At 31.0% G+C, this 21,432-nt stretch overlaps 1 long non-coding RNA gene and 1 pseudogene across 2 annotated transcripts; one reads left to right on the top strand and one right to left on the bottom strand.

The window, feature by feature from the left end:
* The first annotated feature begins 2,639 nt into the window (after window positions 1-2,639).
* Window positions 2,640-11,585, top strand: LOC136208194 (uncharacterized; annotated as a pseudogene).
* Window positions 6,687-9,972, bottom strand: LOC136209411 (uncharacterized). 2 transcript variants are annotated; one of them, XR_010677528.1, is made up of 4 exons: window positions 9,772-9,972; window positions 8,774-8,853; window positions 8,461-8,594; window positions 6,687-7,625 (listed from the first exon to the last, which is right to left on the bottom strand). It is a non-coding gene; the product is annotated as an uncharacterized lncRNA (long non-coding RNA). The 2 variants fall into 2 exon arrangements; XR_010677527.1 differs by lacking the exon at window positions 8,774-8,853 and having other exon boundaries at window positions 7,036-7,625.
* Window positions 11,586-21,432: the final 9,847 nt, after the last annotated feature.

Below are 21,432 nucleotides of genomic sequence, written 5' to 3'. Positions count from 1 at the left end.
TAAAAACAAGTCAAACTTCTAAATTTAGACCAAACTTGTAATTTTACGCCAAAACTCTTTTCACCAGCTATAGTCAATATCTACTTAGAACATCTAACAATATTGTGACATTAAAGACTTTAATAACAAAGTTTAGTAATATGCCACTAGAAGAAAGTTGTTATTTAAAATTATATGGGTAAAAAAAAACTATTGATTATAAATAGAGACTGAAATTATAATTTTCCGCGGACTAAAAGAGATCTTTATCATTTTTTAAAAGCATATTCTTATGGTTATAAAGGGTATAACGCGTCGGATCTGGCACATGTAAGCAGTGGCGAATCCAGGATTTGAGGGGGAGGGCAAAATTCTACGTAAAAATTTTTTAGATAAAAAATGTAAAATTGTTCAATTTTTTATAACAAAAAATGTAAAATTGTTCAATTTTTGGTGACGAAAAATGCAAAACCGTTCAATTGTCATGCATTATTTTCATGATTTTTTTGATAAAAAACGTAAATTATAATGTTTCCGACTCGTAATCATCCATTTCCGGGATTCTCGGGTTGTTACGCATCAAATATCCCTAACGTTTTGGGTCGGGTGCAATTTTACCCATAACATCTAAAATGGTGCAATTTTACCCCTAATGTTTGTAGCCAAGAACAATTTTATCCCTAACGTTGATAAATTGGATCAATTTCAGATACTATTATAAAATACAGTCATTTTTTTCTTTATTTTGCACCAATTGCATATCAATTTTGTAATTTTGCACCAATTTTACCCCTAACGTTGATAATTATTCATGACTGAGAAGACAGTTTGATGAATTATTTCTCAAATTGACCAAATTTATCAACGTTAGGGGGTAAAAAGACTCTTGGCTTCCAACATTAGGGATAAAATTGTACCATTTTAAACGTTAGGGATAAAATTGCTCCTGACCCAAAACATTAGGGGTATTTTTGCACTTTAACCCTTATTTTTTGACTAATTTTTTTTTTAATGGGATGAAGGGGGGCAAATGCCCATTTGACTCCCTACATCCGCCCCTACGTGTAAACCACGTGTCAGATGTTACACCCCTAACTCCTTTGTGGCATATAAATATTTAAAATTTGGATTTTAAGGAAGTTTTCACTGTTTGTTACTAGAATAAGTTATAAACTTATTTTGGTCACAACTTCCCTAATGATTGGTTGTTACTGGATATGGTCTTAATATTAGTCCCTATTAACTAGGTGTGCAATAAATCTTGCTACACAGCGCCTCAAAATTGAGAAGACTTGTTGTATTAGTCCAAATCAATTTTTTTAGGTTTAATATATCTCCAGCCACATTAAGCTGTCTAAAAATTGTAACGGACTCCCGAAAAATATTACACATAATTCTATCAACTTGTTTATTTGGAACAAATAACTCCTCAAATATGTTAATATTTGTGATTTTGGGTTTTTTGTCCTTTTGTTAATGTATCAATAGATTATTTAGATGTAACAATCGGTATTTTAGAAATCTTTTATTTCTTATGTAATATTATCAGTGTTCTAAAAATCGGCCAAGGCGGTCGCCTTGGCAGAGATTTTTAGAACACCGTCCCAATTTCCACTAGTCGGACGGCATAAATCGGTTGACTGATTTTTGGCCTTCTAAGCAGTCCTAGACGGCTCTTAGGTGGTCCCACGCGGCTCCTAGGCAGTCCTTTTGAAAAAATTGGCCCTTAAATTTCATGTCATTTTTTTTAAAATTTTAAATAAAATATTAAATAACAAAAACCTAAAAAAAACCCTTAAACTATCAAATGTATTTTTTAAGAATATTAACTTTATTTTTTTTTGACACATTTTGCTATAAGTGTTATTTTATTGATCTATTTATTTATTTTAAGGATATTAATGTAAATAATATTAAAATATGTATGTTTTTCTTTCCTAAATATTTCATATTATAATTTTTACATAGTATAATTCTTATATTAATAGTATTATATAATACTTTATTTAATAAAAAATAAATAAATACAAAAAATACAAATCCGATTAATCCCGATTAATTCTCGATTAATCAATAAGAGCTCTGTTCGTCCGACTAGCACCTAGCATCTTTTACAATCTTGAATATTTTGTTGAATATTTTTTTATATTTAGGTTTATTTGTTGCAAATAAGCAACTTAAGGAGTTATTTGTTCTAAATAAGAAAGTTGAGGGATTAGTTGTAACATTTTGAAATTCAGTGAGCCAATTGCAGTTTTTGGACAACTTGAGAGACTAGGATATATCAGGCCATTGTTTTTATATAAAAAGTATTAAAGTTATGTATATTTAAAATATTAAATTTTTATATTTAACATAGATTCCAAAAATATTTAAGACTAGTTTTTACATTATATATCATACTACTCTTTAGTGTGCTGTTTTTTTTTTTTTTTAATGTTGGTTGTTATTGGTAACGTGTAGATATTAACTAATTTTTCTTATGAAATAACTATATAACCGTTTTTCAATCTTAACCGGACACATTTAAATCTACTTTGTAGAGTAAAACGATATAAAAGAACAAAAAGCAAAACAAGACCTACACTCAAATGTTGTTTTATAGATTTCTTGCTTCTTTTTCTCTTCAACAACATTACGTGTCAGTGTTAACTTTGAGCATGATATTTGCAGGGATCTTTTCAAAAGTGTTATTGGTTTTCACTGTGGGAATTTTGGCATGGGGTTATCAATCGATACAACCTCCTCCAAACAAATTACCTGGCTCTCCAGGTGGTCCACCTATTATAGGATCACGGCTAAAGCTCAAAGATGGGAGGCATCTAGCTTATAAAGAACGTGGTATCTTAAAAGATACAACCAAATATAAAATCATTTATCTCTATCCTTTTGGTTCTTGTAGGCACGATCCTGTTTTTGATAATGACCTTTCACAGGTACTAAATGTCTAATTTTCAGTAATTTGTTCTATTCATCACTCGATATCAATGTATGAAATTTAAGACAAAATTACCTGTTTGATTTTTTTTTTTTTTGTAATTTTTAACATATTTTCATCCATATTAACCCATGAGATGAAATTATCCGTCGACAAAAAGATTGTAAATTTTAACATATATATAGTATTTAATTCTAGTTCTGCTACTGATTTTTATGAGTATCACGTGATTTAATGGTGGGTCTCTTTCAGAACCTTATTGAAGAATTAGGAATCTACATTGGGAACTTTGATAGACCGGGTCATGGAGAGAGTGATCCTCATCCAAGTCGAACATTGAAAAGCTTAACTTCAGATGTAGAAGAGCTTGCAGATCAATTAGAACTTGGATTCAAGTTCTACATAATTGGGTATTCGATGGGTGGTGGGTTCGCCTGGAGCTGCCTTAAGTACATTCCTCACAGGTATAATATAACTCAACTATACAAAATGTTGTTTCTTATTGTTTGCAACGAATTATCACGGATTTTTAACGAATTTATTTTGTACACATTGAACAGGTTAGCAGGGGTAACGTTATTAGCTCCAGTTATTAACTACTGGTGGTCTAGTTTTCCTGCTAATTTATCGACTGGAGCCTGGATCCAAATGATGGCACGAGACAGATGGGCGTATCGAGTTTGGTATTATACTCCTTGACTATCGTATTGGTGGAATACTCAAAAGTGGTTTTCTATTTTTTCTATTATAGCAAATACCCCTATTCTTTCCAAGCAAGACAAAGAGATTGCACCTTCTATTTCTCAAATCTGGTAATCTTCTGTTTGCCCTTATACTATACACTTAACGTAAACAAGCAAGTGTGATGCACAAATAGTTTGATGTCATGTTATATATTTTTTATTTTAGAGTTTTAGAATCTAAAAATTATATTTTTGGGTCTAATTTGTTTTACAAAATTAAATAAAAAAATATAATTAAGTATCTTGCACAAAAGTAGTTGTTTTGGAGCTTTTTACAAAACGTTTTTTTAGTTGTTGTGTTTTTTAACAAAATCACCCTTGAAAATAAGTTTTTTTATTCATCTTTGTGCATTTAAAAGTTTACAAACACTAATTATCAATTAGATAACAACAAGTAGCTACTATCGAGCTTACTGTAACGATTATGAGCTAACAGCTGGACCAAACATACTCTAAATAGTTGAGGCACTAAAAAGATTCTTATGACATTATTATAAAATTACTTAAAGTATATTTACAATTTATCATATTACAAAAATAAAATAAAATAAATGAATTAGCTTTATTATATATTTTACATAATTTGTTTGAAGATATTGATTATAGGATAAGGTTTAAAAATACCCTTAATATTTACAGTCAGTAGTAATTTTATTTCTAACGTCTAAAATGGTGCAATTTTACCCCTAACGTTGACAAGTTGGGTAAATTTCAGATATTATTATAAAACACAGATAGTTTGTTCCTTATTCTGCACCAATTGCATAACAATAAAAAAATTTATATTTTTCATGATTTAATAATAGAATTGGAGGTTAATATTTATTAACTCAGCGAAATATTTTGAATTTTTTTTTGTTCAACTTGTAAAATAGACATTATATTTTTTAATTTTTTCCGCGTCTAATCATATATTTATGATATGTCACTAATAAATAATAAAATAGTGATAACATTCATTACCGAGAAAAAAGTTTGATGAATTATGTCTAAAATTGATCCAACTTGACAACGTTAGGAATAAAGTTGCTCTTAGCTGCCAAGGTTATAGGTAAAATTAAATCATTTTAAACGTTAAGAATAAAATTGCTCCTGACTTTAAATATTAAGGATATTTTTACCCCTTATCCTTGATTATAAAGTTAAAATTAGTGATTTTATTTAAAAAAATTGAAAAAAAAAACATTTTTACTTTATTTTTAATAATTAAATTTTTCATTTTACTAGCCAGACACTTAAGTTTTGTACAAAACACTTAAAATATCACAACCCACTGTCAATAAGGACCATTACCACTTGTTCATGTGGTGTTGTTCTTTGGTCAACTTCTTCTAGAACCTCTAGGCCCATCAATTAAATAGATGTTGCTAGTTAATAAATTAGTTGTCAATAAATGCAAAAAACTATCCATCTAAAGGGTAAAGGGTGTTCCGAGTCTTTAATCGAGAAATCAGATAAAAAAATAGAACTTAATAATTTTGGATTTGATGGATTGAGTTCCTAATCTTTTATTTTCACCGTAATAAATCATTGATAAAAAAATTATTATATTAAGTTGTTATTTACTAAATTAGTTTGGTGTGAATATCTAATTCGATTAAAAGTGATTATTCATTTTTTATTATCTAAAATTATATTTTTTAAAATTCTAAATAAGGCATTTACATAATGTCTCGTTCAAATTTTATGTTCAAATCTGATTTTTCTAGTCACTAAAAACATAATATCATAATAAATAAAAGATTAAGGGGGTGTTTGTTTCAGTTTTTTGCAACAACATTTATCGTTTTATTACAAACCGCAGAAATAATGTTTAGTTAGGCTTGGAAAACAGCAGCATTTAATTTATTTTTTTTTATAAAAACAAATGTGTTTTGGAGGTGTTCACGAAAAGTTTTTTTTGAAACTTTTCATGAACAGTTGTTTATTTAATATTGATAAATTTATCTTTCTTATTTGCACAAAATATGTTTCTTCTTTAACATTATTTCTGGCTTTATAATATTATTGTCGAAAGAACATACTTTTTCTCTATTTAATAAAATTTTACTTTAAATTATTTATTATTAATTTGTGTAATACATTTTATTTTATAATTTATTTATTGATTTCCTAAACTTTTCTCCTCCCCTATTCTTTTTGTTTGTTCTTCTTCCTCTTCTCTTATTTAAACACTCATTTTTTTTTCTTTTATCAATATATTGCGGGTTTGACAGTTTTTGGGCCATGAGTGCTCACCTCACCCTAGTTCTGTCTCGTCCTAATTTCTATCAAAAAAAATCAAAAAATAATAATTTATTTGTTGATTAATTTAAAACATATTTTTACATACTTACATCAACCGTTCTGTATAATTTTACCAAAATTATGAATTAGATAACTAATAACAAACAGTTAAAAGCAACAATAAACAGTTTGCTACAATAGTAAATAACTAACAATAACAATAAATAGTTATTGACTAACCGCTAAACTCTCGTATTAAAATGAAAAATCAAATGTTGGATCCATAAACAATCAAACAATATGGTTTTTTTTAACAAGTTAGTCAAAAAAAGTAACATGGTATGGTATGGGCAAACATATAATTAGTGATTTTTGAAAATGTTTCAATTTTTATGGTGTTGACACGTATTATATTATTTTGTCAAAAGAATACCAAACTAAAAGACTAAATTGATACCAAAATTTGACCCCTCTTCCCACATCTTTCACTTGGAAGATAAGATATTTTGACAAAGTTATTATTCAATTATATCACTTGTGCTATTTGGTCATTTAAAAAGCATAATATTCATTTGTGTTAAAATAATCCATCAGGACTCTGAATTAAGTAAAAATCATCAATTAAAACTTTATTAAAATTCATTCGGTTGAGCAGTTTCAGACCCTTTACACCAAACTCATTTTGAACCAATACAGAAATTATTCACTACAAGAAAAAACGCTATCACGACGGAAAAATCTGTCGGTGATAACCAAAAATGTGTCGGTAATCATCATCACCGACGGAAAACCGACGGAAAAGGATGTGTCGGCGTTGACCTCCTAGGTAACCGGTTGCGACAGATTTTTGGCTGGGTCGGGGATATCACTGACACAATGGTGTCGGTGATATGTGTAGTGTTTCCGACCTAATTTTAGTTGGTGATTTGTGTCGGTCTCACCAACATCATTACCGACCCATATATGTTGGTGATGTATTTTTTAGAATATTTATTCAAATAATGTACCGACAGAAATTCCGTCGGAATTTACATCGGTAATTGTGAATTGTTTTCAAAATTATTTTTATATTTTATTATTACTGAATTAATTTGGATTGAAGGGAACTCTCTAGCTTTGGTTAAACAATAATCATTTATATATATATATATATATATAGTAATGAGGACATATATTATTTGTTTAAATGTTTCAACAATTCCATAGAAAGTCAAATATAACATAGTTATCTGCAGAAAAACTTCTACAAGAAATCATACTCTCATATTTACAATAAATCATATTCTCATAGTTAACATGTGCAGTTGTATGACTCCAAACACTGGACCTAAAAATAAAAAAAAATAAGCATGCCACTTGGGTTAGACATTTCCCCAATAACTCCCATCTTGGAGATGTACAAGTGGATCTCTGTACACCTATGAAATTGAAGTAAACATGGTCTGCGTAAGTGCCTTGTGCCTATGCTCCAGAATCACATTGTGCTTTAAGTTATATAGAAGTAGCAATATGCAACCAGCCAAAAAATGTCCTAACTAGAACATACAATGGAGATTTACCTCTCAGAACTTCAATTTCTTCCCAAATTGCAATATTCAAATCCACCACAAGCATCTCTTGTCATTTCGACTGTAAAGATACCTAAGTTCTGTGCAGAAAAGAGAAGAAGGACAAGGAAATAAAGGCATATACCACAATAATATGGTAGCGGCTGCTAAAATCCCATGATAACTCTGAAACTGCTAGCAAAACATATTTGGACAATAATTAGTCAGAAATCAATAAGCTTCAGTAACGATTTCTGGTTGCTATACAAAAACTTGGCATAAAGCCCATTTTAAACCTTCAGGTGCGCAAGGAACAAGTTGAATACTTGAGAAATTCAGTGAATAGCAATGAACCTCCGGTTTTTTTTGTAATCCAAACGGACTATCTGCTTTATGTTAAAAATGTTGAAGATAAAATTTTACCTTTTTTACAAGATAAAATTTTACCTTTTCTACATTAACTGTTTATTCGTATTTAAAAAAAGAATATTAGTATATTTGAGCAGCACCTAAAAACAGGGTAGACAGTTTCGACGTATGATATTCTTCCAGTATTAGGCCTAAAAATGCCAGATAAATGTGCAAAGATTACATATACACTAAGCAGAGACATGAAACAACACAAACAGCCCTGTAAATAGCCAAAAACAGAACATAACAATTAAACATTATTATTCAAAAGAAATTAATTTGGTGCTCATTATTAAAATTTATTGCACTAACATGCCATCAACAATCATAAAATATATTTAATTAATGTTCTTGCCAATGCCAAATTCCTATAAAGCCTTTTCTTGGCCCATCAGAGACTATTATTATTTATTTAGTCAAAGATTGCTTTATAATCTCATGAAGTGATGTTGCTTTCACTATATTATTATTTTTTAATTATCGTACAAGTAGAGTATGTCCAGTTAATCTTTAATTAATGCTTGAAGTTGTGTATCAAATAAATATGAACAGCCTACCTAAGATGGAATAGTAATGCAATTGAAAATAAAACAGGGACGGATTGCATAATGCTCACCTTGCACACAGTACATATTGTGGAATAGCATTGAAACACTTCATTCAGAAGTGAGAAAACACTCTTCAGAACATTATTAGAGTTATTTTTTTCTTTTATCTTATTTGAAAGCTTTACTCAGAATCAATAGCAACCTGCAAAAAACGATAGAAATTAGATACTACAATTGGACCAACAACATTATATGTGACAAAAACATTTTACGTTATTATATACGCAAATGTTAACATATGTAAGAAGGACTAAATGGGAGTTATAAATGAGATAGGAAACTATAAAAGACGCATCAATTAAATTGCAGAACAATGCTTACTCTGTCAAGTTTAAGCTCTTTTTGCAGGGACAGAGAACAATTAACCACTACTCCCATATTAAATGAAAGCAATTATTTCTCTGGTCACACAATTAACTTAATCAAATAGTGAATCATACGAAGAATAAGTAAACCAATAAAAATCAAGAGAAAAAAAAGTAGCTTCTTGTTTAAAAAACCTGAAAAATACAAACCCACTTATGATATGAAAAACAAACAATAAGAAACTCAAGGAAAAAGGACATGAATCTGTTATTGCCACTTCCCACTACTATGGCTTTTTACCCTTAATGGACCATTGCACTAATTGTTGTTTCATGAGGGTCTAACCTGTCTACTGAAAATAAACAATCTCAATATATAACTTGGCTTACTTTTTAGGTTTCAGAATTCCGAATGTTGACAATCTTCATTTTTACCTATGACTGTGTGTAATTTGAGGATATGATGATTGAAAGAAGCACATCTAGATGTCTCAAATTAGAAAACCTCAGCAAGCATAATTTTATGACTCGTAACAAGGTCCCAACTGCAACTAATAATGTAAATTTCCTTTAGTCCACACTAACAAATGTAGCCCCTTCCTTTGCTTCTCATTTTAATAAACAGGCAAGATAAGAGAGCAAAAGGAAGGAGCATACATAGAAAATGGTTTTGTTTTTTCACAACACAAAAAAACACATCTTTAATTCAAAGAAAAACCAACAAGATCAGTGATAATATTATTATCTTTTCTGAGTATGGATAATCAACAATTCATAATTTACAGATGTTCCTGCTTCCGTAATTTCAAAATATCATAACAAAACATGATGCCTCAACATTGAAACAACACCCCTACAACAACCTGGAAACCAAAACCCAAAACCTAGAAACCAAAACAAAAAAACCGAGAAAAGAGGAGACAACAGCAACCACAACCAACAAAATCACAACCATGCAATAACCATAACAAACATCAAACTAAAAGGAAGCGCAATGGAGTGTGAGATCGGTACCTGAAAAGAGGAGATTGAAGGCAAGACAAATTTTGGGAGCAGCGAGGAGTTGGAGGAGTGAACCAGAGCAGTGCGTAGAAGACAATAGGGTGGGGGATGGGAGGTAAAAGCGCCGCGGCGCCAGTGTCAATGGAAGAAACAAGCGTTGCGGCGCCGTTCTTCCAAAAGGTTTCGATTGGGTGAAAGAGAAGAGAGGAAGAAATTAGGGGAGAGGAAGAGATAAAAATTAGGGCTACATCCACATCTCCTTATATATTTATTTTTTAATTTTCTTTTTTTTTTTGTTGAAATTTTTGATGACCAGTATTTGTTATTAATAATCATTTAAATTTAGATTAGGCTCAATCCACTTTTTTTTAAGATCCGTATCTCTTTATATATTTTTTTCTTCTTATTTTTTGTTAAAAAATTTGATGACTAGTGTAGGTTAATTAATAATTTATTTTTTTTAATTTCATAATCACCGACACAAATTTGTAGGTCTATACTCAACTTTTGTTGGTGATATTAAGGATAGTTTTAATCTCCTATACAATTTGTCGGTGATGGAGGCGGGAAAAATCCCGCCAGTATTTACCGATACATTCTAAAAATGTGTAGTGCGTCGGTGATGACCGACACTTAATTTTTGTCGTCTTCCGTCGGTATCTCCGACGGAAAAATTTCCATCGGCAGAATCCGTCGGTGATCGAGCATTTTCTTGTAGTGATTATAGTCTATATCAAATAATCATAGTTTCTGATTTTAGGACATGCTTTCCTGATTGATGATTTTAATATTTTGAAGTCTAATTGATTTTAAAGCTTTAGTTTGAGGACCCAAATGGATGTAATGCCTTTAAAAAGACATAATATTCATTTGTCTCACCCAAACTTAGGACCTTAAACTATCAAAATCATCAATCAGGTCACTGAATTGAGTAAAAATTATCAATTGAAGCCTCATTGAAATTCATTCGGTTGAACGGTTTCAGACCTTCTGTGCCAAACTCATTTTGAACCAGCACATAGATTATTATAGTCTATATCAAAGAGTCACAGTTTCTGATTTTAGGATATGATGAAGGCTTAATTGAGGATTTTTGCATAGTTCATAGACCTGATTGATGATTTTGATATTTTAAGATCTTAATTGACTTTAAAGCTTTAGTTTGAGGGTCCAAATGGGTGTAATGCCTTTTAAAAAAATGGTGTAGTCTTCATTGAGAAATTTTACTATACTTGAGGCAAATATCCTCATTTGTGACACGTTGTATATTTTAGAGTTTAGAATTTATAATTTAAAGTTTAAAGTTTATTTTATAGGTGTTTGTATTTTAGAAACTTTATATAAATTGTTAACAAAAAAAACTATACAACGTTAATTTTTCAATATCTTATTAGCTAAGATGTAATATAATATTAGATTATTAGTACGATGCACAAATAACGTAATGCGTCAGACATACAATAAAATCTCTCTAATTCATATGCTTATTGTGATTGCTAATTTTAACAAGTTATGCCTCCTCAACTCATCAGGGACATGCAATACAACAAGGAGATGCTGAATCCATTCACCGTGAAGCCGCGGTTGCATTTCGAAATTGGGAATTTGATCCTATGGAAATGGAGAATCCATTTCCAAATGGTGAAGGTTTTGTTCATCTATGGCAAGGAGATGAAGATGGTGCTATCCCTATTACGTTGCAGCGGTACATCGTGCAACGCCTTCCCTGGATTCGTTATCATGAAATTCCAGGTTCTGGACACATGTTTCCTTTCCTTGATGGATTGTTTGACAAAATAGTTAAGGAAATGTTAATTGGAAAATAGTTATTGATACTTTGTTCATATCTTTTTCAATGGACAGTTCCAATTTTTTATTTTTTATTTTTGTACAAGCTCAAAATTGTACCAAAATGTAAGATTTTCCAAAACAACACAAAAATGAGTTCAACGCTCGTGTTTATCTATCTGGATTTTATTTTCTGTTCTTTTAGCTCACAGTTATCCGTGCGGTCGGAGGACGTGCTTCCATGTCTTGTTCGCCGATCCTTATGGATCATTGGGTTTTGCTTTTACGCACTGGTGATTTTGGAGAACTTTAGTATTTTGCGCGCTTTTTTTATTTGATGAGCGTTTACCCATCTCCTCATCTTTCCATGGTAGATGATGGGGAAAAAACTTCCTTCAAGGAATCTTTCTTAGTTGCTCTTGCTATGGGAGGAGAACAGTGATAAGAATATATTGCCTCGGTTTTCGCATGCGAGTCCTTCATTCTTTGCCCTCCCTATGATACTTTTGATATAGATTCCTCATCTGCGAACAACTTCGATTCGTATTTCGCTTAGTGGAGCAGTATGTGGAACTTGGATTCTTTGCCAATCTAATGGCCTCCTTTGCTGCTATCAGTTTGTTTTGTAGCTCACCGACCGTAGTTGTTTGCTTGTTTGTGGCTTGCTTGCTAAACGGTACTCATGGTATAGAGGACTTGCTTGGTGATGCAATCCATAATTTATCAGTTGGAAGGTTTCATGGATCCCAAGCATTCGCCAATATGCCGATTGATCTCCAAGGTTATTTGAAGGAAGGTTATTAGGTTGTTACTAGTGCCATGAAAGGTGTTAGGTTATAGTGAGGATGTTGGATTAGTTCTGTTTTCTTGGTACTTTATTTCCCAAGATGATCTTTCGGGTGCCTGAGGTAGGACATAATGATGATCATCATGAGGTTGTTGATAAGCGGCCCACACTTATGCTTAAGTTAGCAGAGTATATGATAGATTACTAAGAAATTGAGAGTAATTACAATAAATGTGTGTATATACCTTGCAATAGGTCGTATTTATAGGATGTCCTGGGGTAGATTCGTCAAATGATGTTATTCTTAGATTCATCAGAAGACAATTGGATATATTTTAGGTACTTTGTATTATACCTGATTTGAGTTTCTTTGATCCTGAACGGGATTAGCGGGTTCTAATCCGATCCGATCCAGTTGTCCTCCCATCAGTCCACATGTCTCAGGAAGGACATTATCCTTATTTAGTTTAATCCGACTGCTCCCGTTAACCCGAATATCTTTATTAGTTTAGGATAAGAATACATGTATATCGGTATTAATTCGTATGACATCACTTAACTCGTCATCCTCCTCCTCCTCCTTATTATTATTATTATTATTATTATATTAAAATTATTTTTGTTTTATAGTTTGGTATTAGTATAGGTTACCACAAATAGCATGTTTCTTTATAATAATGTTTTTCTACAATAATTTGGTCATAAAAATAATAATTGGAAACACATGGTATTATTAAAATATGTTAGTGATATATATTCGTTGGTATTAATAAAGTGAAATAAAATAAAATTACAAAATATTTTATATATATTGAGAGAGAGAGATTAATTCCTCATATTTAATAGCTTTATGGGCTTTATAATTCTATACTACATTTGTGGGAGAATGACTAATTTTTAATATTATCAATTGAGTTATATTATGAAAGCAACTTGATATCTTTTTAGTATTTAGATTTAGGTGGTATTTAATTGCTACTTTTTGATCTTCTGTTTGCCTTTTTATTTTGAGAATAAAAAGATATTTGGTTAGACATCTGTTATATTTTGTAGCTGAAAAGTAGTTTTTTTTATAAAGGTAGTAAAGCTCTGCTTTTTGGAAAAGTAGTATTTTCAAACAGCAAACAGCAAACCGTAACAGGAAACAACAAACAACAACATCAAACAGTATGTAAAACAAATGAGCTCTTAGCTTAGTAGGTAATTTGTCATTTTTGGATTGACATTAAACTGATACGCAAATCTTTGGATTGAATTAGAGTTGATATGCTAACCCGAAAACAACATGAAATGACACGAACATTAGAATTTTTGTTATATTTTCTCGTGTTTTTATATGTCACTTTATTAATAAAGGTAATAAAATTATAATGGGCAAATAATTATAAGGTCCTTATGTTTTTACTTAACACGCTAGTAGGTCCATCATATTATTATTAGGTCCTTAAGTTTTATCTTAATCAATTGTTTAGTCCTTGCATTCATTTTTATAAATGAAAGTCCCAAATTGTCCATAGTTATATGCATAAAAAAAAGTATCTTTTAGTTTCAAATTTAATCTAATTAATTTTAATGAAGTTTTTGAATTACATATACACCGAAATTAATATACTTAAAAAAATATATTATTAATTTTCTTAAATTGTAATTAGTTTTCAATATAATATCTTTAAACTAACATTAAATATTATTATAATTTTTTTAAAAATCATATATTTTTTTCATTTGTAAAATTTATTAGAATTGTAAAAACTTTTTAAAATGATAGTCTTACTCCTATTTTAATAATTTTTGAAATATTTTTCATTCATTTTTTTGTCAATAAAATTTACGTTATTAAATTAAAGTTTTATAATTATATAAAAAATAATAAATCAATTAATTTATATTTGAGAGATTGTGATTATTTAGGAAAAAAGAGAAAAAAATATAAAATAGGAAAAATAGATGTTTTATTGTTAAAATATAAAGTAAAGGGTAATTTTGGAATTTTAAAATTTATTTAATATAGTTTGACAATTGACTCAAGCATAAGGGCTAAGGAGTTAACAAAAACAAAAATTGGAGAACTATATAATTATTTCTAAAAACACAGAGACTAAGTAGTGTATTAGGTAAAAACATATGGACCTTATAATTATTTATCCAATTATAATTATTACTTGCAAATATGATTCGAACTTCCTAAATTGTTATAAACACGTTACATGACCTCCTAAAATGATAGTAACAGATTTTTTGATGGTAAGCGTTAACAAACTAATCTATAAATGACAAAATATTTAAAAATAGTTACATATCTTCTTATACTTTTAAAAGTAATATACATGCATAGCAAAATTACGGGTTTGTCTGATTCAGATGTTAGCTAATAGCTGTTGCGGTTGTATAAGTTGTTTGTTGTTGCTGTTATCTGTTTGTTATTAACTGTTTAATTATTAGAATTTTGTAAAATTATATTGAACCATTGTTGTTAGTATTTAAAATATCGAATACATGTTTTAAATTAATCAATAAATAAAATTATAAAATAAAAAATGTATTACACAAATTAATAAAAAAATCTAAATAAAAAATAAAAACAAAAATTTTATTGAACGCAATAAAACCTTATTCTTTCGATAATGATGTTATAGAAATATAAATAATATTAAAGAAAAAACATATTATGTGAAAATAAGAAAGATAATTTTGTCAATAGCAAATAACTACAAACAGTTGTTCATGAAAAACTCAAAAAATGAACTTTTCGTAAAAAGTTCCAAAACACCGCAATTTCCATAGCAAACGCTAAATGCTACTGTTATATAAATCTAACCAAACGCTATATTTTCTACATAAACGATAAACGTTTATCCGAAAAGCTGAAACAAACACCCCCCTACATGTAAACTGAAAACACGATATGAAAATGACACTAATCCGAAAAGGTTAACACGATTGTGACACGAAATTTTTGGATTGAATTTGAATTTACTTTTTTTTACACGAATCCAAAAACGACACGATTTAGAAATTATTTACTATTTTTCTATCATAATTAAAAAGCAACCTATTGGAGTGCATTGGACACCACCGTAATGAAAATAAAAAAAATAAAAGATTCCTGCAATGGACAGTGGCTTCACATGAAGCCACTATCCAACTCTTTTCCTGCTCCAATTAACATTGCACCTTTTTTTTTTATATAAAAAATATTATATTAAAAAAATATATAGAAAATTATTACATGAATTTTATATAAAAAGCATTCATTAAATTTAAATCATTAAAAGTTAGTTTTATAAGTTGGAAATTAATTATTATAAATCATGCTTAAATATGTGACATATTTTTGTATGGTTTGAATAAAAAATTGTTAACTTTTATTATATTAGATTAAAAGCATAAAATTTATTTGGCTCCTCAAACTAACTTTCAAAACCAATTATGACCTTAAACTATCAAAATAATCAATCAAACTCTTGAACTAAGTAAAAATATCAATTTAGTCTTCATATTAAACAAAAATTATCAATTGAGTCTTTATCGAAAATCATCCGATTGAACAGTTTGAAACTCTATTCTCCAAACCTATTTCAAACCAACACATAGGTTATTATAGTCTATATCAAATAGTCACAGTTTCTGATTTTAGGATAAAATGTGGACTCAATTAATGATTTTTGCATAATTTAAGGACCTAATTGGTTTCAAAACTTTAGTTTGGGGATCCGAATGCGTGTAATGCGTAGATTAAATTTATAGTGGTCGATATTTTTAATTTTAATTTTTTTTTGTAAATAGATCGTATGTATGATGATATTAGTTTGTACATGAATTTTCACATGCATCTTAATGAGCAAGTGAATTTGCTAGGTTTATATATTAACTTTTTTTATTTTATTTTATTAGGGAATTATATTTTATGTATATCACTTTTATATTTTAATGTATGGACATTGTCTATATTTTTTTATAATTTCTGAAAATTTTGTATTAAAAATCAACATTTTCACAATCTAATTAAACACTAAACCAGATTTATTTGACTTGGTTCAATCTAATAACTTGTATTTTGACATCAAATTATTAGTATTTCTAAGTTAAGTTTTCAGTATTAGGCAGAAAGAAAAAGTCAGGGATTTATAAAAATAATAGTATAACTTAAGATCCAATTTTTTTTTTCAAAAGTAATAGTTTTTATTTTATTGTTTTACCTTTTTCTCTTTTTTTAATTAATTTTTAAAAAAAAATTGGGGTTACCCCATCTCCCTGTTGGATTGCGGGTTCGGATTGACCCTAAATTTGCTAGGTTGTTGTAGATTAATAAACAGTACCAACATAATCCAGACTGGAGACCTGATTGATTCACGACCTGATCGGTCGAACCAATCGGTTCGATAACACGAAATGATAGTTTTAATCGTAAACTAATAAAGAATTATACCCTTCTCAAGCTTGAGCTTGAAGGAAATAATCTCAAACGGGTTGAACTTAACCCTTCAATGAAGATAAAATTTGATTTAGATTGAAAAACCATGTATCATTTACAAAAAGAAAGGTTTATGTACCTTTAAAAACCTTAGGCTATAAAAGACATAAAAGGCCTTAAGACACTACTAAGATAAGCTAAGTTATTGGGAGATAAAATGGTTACGAGATAAATTAATAAATAGATTAACGGTATAAATTATAAATAGGTGGTGAGAAATTCATAATTAGGACAAAAACAAAAATGGAAGAGCTTTCTAGTTAAATCAGGTCACACGCCGTGTGGGCTTACGACTCGATAAGCCACACGATGTGTTGGGATATTCACAAACCATGTGAATTAATAAAAAATAAGCGGAATCTTCCCTTTTATAGCCATACGTCTCACATGATATGTGGGTGCTTTTGCTGTTTTTCTTTACTACTGTTCTTGGATCCACATCACGTGTTGCTGTCCAACATGCTGTGTGGACCATGTTTCATTATATCCCTATTCTTCTTCTCGATCTTCTCATTACTTATACATCAATAATCAATTACATCCATATACTTTAAATTTTAATAATTATATCCCTAACCTTTTCTCAAGTGACCAATTCCCTCCCTCCTCCCCCCTAACATTGTTAATTTTTTGGCATTACATCCCTAAACTAAAGTTTCAAAGTCAATTAGGACCCTAAACTATTAAATTAATGAATCAGATCTCTGAATTAAGCAAAAATCATCAATTGAGTTCTCTTTCTATCCTAAAATCAGAAATTGTCACTATTTGATATAGACTGTAATAATATCTGTGTTGGTTTAAAATTAGTTTAGAGTAGAGGGTCTGAAGCCAAATGATTTTCGATTAGGCCTTAATTAATTAAAAAATTATTTTTTAATACTTAAAAAGATTACCTTTTAGAATACAAAATAAAAAAATCTTAAATGAAGTAATTAAAAGAATATTGCACAAATTATTTATTACCATTTGGAATAAACTCCCATTATTGGTATAATATTGATTAACATTTGAAATGAACTCCAATTACAACATTTGGAGAAATTAAAGTTTAGTGATAATTGTTTTGGAAATAATAAAACCATTTTTATATTTTCATCTAGTGGTTTTGTTGTCAAAATGTTGAGTTGGATAGCTTATAAAACAAACATAACACTACATTTATAAATAAAAAAATATTGATAAATTACATATATAGTATGCAATTTTTAATTCTGCACACAAATCTGTATATTTTTTTTTGGTGACCTCTCATTCAAGTGTACAACCGGTAATTGTGACATGTTAACACGCCATATCACTAATTTGACCTCTCTAAAACTCAAAAATTGACCCACCTAATATGAAAATACTTTTTATCCAATTTTATAATTACTAAAATACCCTTATGTCATTCCTCCATTTTCTACAACTCCTCTCTCTAAAAAGCTTTTAATCTTCTAATGACTTCATTTCCCCTAATAGCATAAATGCTTACTTTTATGCCCTTTGATACTCTATGCGTGTTTGGTGACTCACTTTTCTTCTTATGTTTGTTTTTTCACTTCAAAATAGAGACTTTTAAGTGTTCGGTTAGACGTCTACTGTTTTTCTTTCATAATTGAAAAGAAGTTTTTTTACAAAAGCATACTTTTTAAAAAAGCAGCTTTTTCCAATAGCAACAACCAACCGTAACAGCAACAGTAAACCGTAACAGCAAACAACAAACAACACCAGCAGTTGGTACCAAACATGCCTATGATTCCATATAGCATAATATTTTTCATAAGTGACAATTATCTTATATTTATGTTATAAATAATCCAAGCATTTCAACACTACAATCTAAGAAAAAAACATTAGGTAAGATTGAGTATCCATTAATATATGTGTATTGCTATATACCGCCCCCAAATTCCGGTTCACCGCACCCTTTTGACCATATTGCCTTTTTCATTTTTTTCCCAAAACCTTAAAAACTCTCTCTACTTTTCTCTTCCGAGCACAAATCCCAGATTTTACAAATATGGATCAAAGCATTCCCGAAGATAATGAGTTCTAACACGAGGTAATATTACGATTATTAAAAACGTTATTTAGGTATTTACGTTTTTTTTTTTTTTTTTGGTTTATGCCTGGGCGGGTGGCGTATACCACCCATTCCCTAGGCCGAACGGATGAACTACCCGTTCGGCCTACGGAACGGGTGGTATGCGCCGCCCGCTCCACCCATGGAACGGGTGGTATGCGCCACCCGCTCCACCCATGGAACGGGTGGTACGCGCTGCCCGTTCCACCTACAGAATGGGCAGTACGCGCTGCCCGTTTCCACCTATGGTGAAATGGGTAGCCTGCCCGTTCAAGCAAAATTGGGCAGAAATTGCCCCGAACTATTTTTGCACGGGAGAAATAGCCCCAAAGTATTTTTTTTAATTTTAATGTCAATTTTTTATATATTCAGGTACCGATAGAAGATTGGAACCCCGATAACATTGATTATAGTTCGCGTTTCATAACGGATACCGTTTTCCCCTCAAGTCAGGATGCTATTGATTGGGCAAAAAAGATAGCTATTCAGAATGGGTTTGAGATTGTAATATCTTCGCACAAACATGGGGGAAAACAGAAGCTGTTGCGATGTTCACGGGGTGAACGATATAGAGGTGTTGTGAAAATTGATGAAGATCCTGCAATTAGGAAAAGTAAAACTAAAGCGTGCCGCTGTAAATTTCAGATTAAAGCCTATCAACATGCAGACCTTTCTGCATGGGGGATACAGGCTAAGGCTGGGTTAACTGGAATGCATAACCATATAATGCGTATGTATCCAGAGGGAAGTCGGCAAATGAGCGGACTCAGTATCGCATCTAAACAAATTGTGCGTGATATGACTTCAGCTTAAGCAAAGCCTTGTGCTATTTTAGCAGCAGTTAAAGAAAAACACCCAGAGGACAACTCAGTAATTAAACACATATATAATTACATGGACAAAATGAGGAGGGACGGGTTTGAAGGTAGAGACCTGGCTAGTCAATTCTACCATATTGCTGTGGAGAACAAATATGTCAATTACACATAGGCTGATTCAGGTGTGATAACGCATGTGTTCATGGCACATCCAGAGTCAGTTGATATGTTCAGGACTTACCACTGGTACATCGACATTGATTCAACGTACAAAATAAACAAGTACAAAATGCCGTTTGTTGAGATTGTGGGGATGACGCCATGCAATAATAACTTCAAGATAGCGTATGCTATTGTTAAAGTCGAGACCGAAGGGAGCTATCGTTGGATTTTGCAAAGGCTGAAGATTTTGATTGGGGATGATCTTAACCCGACCGTTGTTGTTAGTGATAGGGAGCTTGGGTTATTAAAGCCGATCCAAGAAGTTTTTCCACAAGCAGCGCACTTGCTATGCACTTGGCATATAAATAAGGATGTGGAAGATCGGGTGTATAGAATTTTGGGAGATAAAGGCCTTGCCTCTAAATTCAAGAATGGCAGATGGAGAACAATATTACAATCATTAACCATTGAGGAGTACGAGACCAATCTTATGATGATGAAGGATAAGATGAGCAGGTACAAAAATATTATCTCGTATGTTGAGGCGACATGGTTGGTGCATAAGGAGAAGTTTGTTGTTGCTTGGACAAAGGAGTTCCTACATTTTGGCAACACAACTACTTGTCGAGTGGAGAGCGAACATGCTAGTCTAAAGCAATGGCTCAATACGGCAACTGGCTCCCTTGACACGGTATGGAAGAAGGTTCACAAGCAGATTGAATCACAAGCAACCAATATAAGGTATTTGCAATTTCTTCTACTGCAATTTAGGAATTTGCATTTATGGTTGTATCATTTCACTAACTAATAATAATTTTGTCTTCGTATCAGGTACATGCTTGAGCAGTCCTAGCTTCGTCAAACAGTCACTTTCGTCGGACGCCCATTAAGCCAACTTGTATTCAAAGTCTCTCACTACTGTCTGCAGTTGCTGAATGAAGAGTTAGAGCGAATGAGAGGGTTGAGCCATGAAGTGTACGTGCGTTGCGGTTGTGTATTGAGAACATCGCATCAGATACCATGTGCATGCGAGCTGAAACGAGCTTGTGATCTGGAACAAATGATCAGTACTGAGAGTGTTCACGTGTTTTGGAGAACACTTTTAATCAATCATGGTCACACTGATGAAAATGACAGATGTAATGATCTGAACGAGGATCAACGATATTTTCAGTCCTTAGTGGATCAGGTCTCTAAAGGCGACCCATCCTTAATACGTAATATTTCAATGTTTATCCATGATCAACTACACCCGGATCAAGCTCAGTACACCGAACCCGATGTCAAAATTCACGTGCGAGGGCGACCTAAGGTGAGCAAATCCACAAAACGTATGCCGAGTTCTTGGGAATACAATGAAACTCGTCATAGACGGGCTCGTTCTACTAGTTCATCCAGGAGTCGTGGTAGAAGTGGCAGAATTAGCTCGTCATCCTCGGTACATAATGGTGCCTCATCAGGTAATGTTTATCTGATAAACCTAACTTTTTTTTATAAATGTTTTGCAATATAGAGTTCATTTACACTAATATACATGAATGCAGATGGAAAAACGTATTATGGTTCTGACTTCGTA

This window comes from Euphorbia lathyris, chromosome 10 (genome assembly GCF_963576675.1).
Source record: "Euphorbia lathyris chromosome 10, ddEupLath1.1, whole genome shotgun sequence".
Classification (NCBI taxonomy): domain Eukaryota; kingdom Viridiplantae; phylum Streptophyta; class Magnoliopsida; order Malpighiales; family Euphorbiaceae; genus Euphorbia; species Euphorbia lathyris.
Note: the sequence above shows the minus strand (reverse complement) of the source record. Positions and strands in the feature narration are given on the sequence as shown.